The sequence below is a fragment of the Saccopteryx bilineata genome, chromosome 8 (assembly GCF_036850765.1).
Source record: "Saccopteryx bilineata isolate mSacBil1 chromosome 8, mSacBil1_pri_phased_curated, whole genome shotgun sequence".
Taxonomy (NCBI): Eukaryota; Metazoa; Chordata; class Mammalia; order Chiroptera; family Emballonuridae; genus Saccopteryx; species Saccopteryx bilineata.
In genome coordinates, this window is record NC_089497.1 from 62,528,355 (window position 1) to 62,530,053 (window position 1,699).

Sequence of the window (1,699 nt, forward strand, 5' to 3'; positions counted from 1 at the left end):
GTGAACATCTGTGTGTAGGTTTTTGTGTGGATATACTTTTTAACTACTTTGGGTAAAGTATATCAAGGAGTGAGATTGTTGGATCATATGGGAGAGTATGGGAAGTTTGGTAAGAAATCATCAGACTTTTGTAAAAAGTCTTACAAGGTGGCTGTCCCATGTTGCATTATCACAGCAATGTTGCTGTTGCTCCACATCCTCACTGGCATTTGGTGTTGTCAGTGTTTCTTTCAGCTTTTGGACATGGTAAGAGGTGTGTGGTGCTATCCCATTGTTGTTTTAACTTGAGTTTTTCTGATGACTTATGATGTGGAGCATCTTTTCATACGCTTTTAGCCATCTATGTGTCTTCTTCGGTGAAGTGTCTGTTAAGGTGTTTGGTCCATTTTCTAATCATGTTCCTCATTGTCTTTTGATTATTTCTGAGACAAAGTCCAATTTTGTAATGTGGCTTGCAAAGCACTTCAAGATTTGATGTGCCTCTATAGTCTCAATTTTATGTAATGCTTCTGTTTTACATGAACAATGAGATTTTAATACATTTTTTTCCAGTCAACATTTTCTCAAATCTGATTCTTTGAATCCATTGTTCTCTCATTGTAGACTAATCTGTTCTTCAATGTGGAGGAATATTTATTAATACTCTATCAACATTAACATTTAATTTAAAATGAAAGTTTACATTATAATTAAAATCATTTTAACTTATATTGATTTTTAAAATTTTTTAATATTTATTTATTTATTTTAGAGAGAGAGGAAACAGAGAGAAGGGGGGAGGAGTAGAAAGCATCAACTTCCATGTGTGCCTTGACTGGGCAAGCCCAGGGTTTTGAATTGGCGGCCTCAGAGTTCCAGATCGATGCTTTATCCACTGCGCCACCACAGTTCAGGCCTGATTGGTACAATTTTTAAAGTTTGATAGTATTCATTGATGAATATTTTCTGATCCAGCAATTCCACTTCCAGGAATTTATCATATAAATACCCTCACAGACAAATACATATGTATAAAATGTTTATTGTACTAATATTGTATTAGAAAGAATACTTGGGAGCAGCACAAATGCCTTTCAGCAGAAAATTGATTCATTTAATTCTGGCATTGATCATCCATCTCTGCAATAAATTATGTAGCTTAAACAATGACATTTGTATATGCTGACATGAAGAAAACATCCAACACATATTTTAAACAAATAAAACAAGTTTCAAAATTGCCTATCTTGCCCTGGCCGATTGGCTCAGTGGTAGAGCATTGGCCTGCTGTGCAGGAGTCCCGGGTTTGATTCCCGGCCAGGGCACACAGGAGAAGCGCCCATCTGCTTCTCCACCCCTCCTCCTCTCCTTCCTCTCTGTCTCTCCCCCTCCCACAGCCAAGGCTCCATTGGAGCAAAGTTGGCCCGGGCTCTGAGGATGGCTCTGTGGCCTCTGCCTCAGGCACTAGAATGGCTCTGGTTACAACAGAGCGACGCCCCAGATGGGCAGAGCATCACCCCCTGGTGGGAGTCTGTCTGACTGCCTCCCCGTTTCCAACGTCAGAAAAATACAAAAAAAAATGCCTGTCTTGATTCTCTTTTATGTATATTTATATGTTTTTCATATATACAAATAGGCATATAATTAGAATGGGAGCAGAAAAGAACATCTCCAATAGATGTTGATATCAAAGAAGTGGGAAGAGTTTAACTGGCAGTAC

At 38.6% G+C, this 1,699-nt stretch overlaps 1 non-coding gene across 1 annotated transcript; it reads left to right on the forward strand.

Moving 5' to 3' along the window:
• Window positions 1-1,228: 1,228 nt before the first annotated feature.
• TRNAS-GCU (transfer RNA serine (anticodon GCU)) lies at window positions 1,229-1,304 on the forward strand. Its single transcript has one exon. It is a non-coding gene; the product is annotated as a tRNA-Ser (tRNA).
• The last annotated feature ends 395 nt before the right edge of the window (window positions 1,305-1,699 follow it).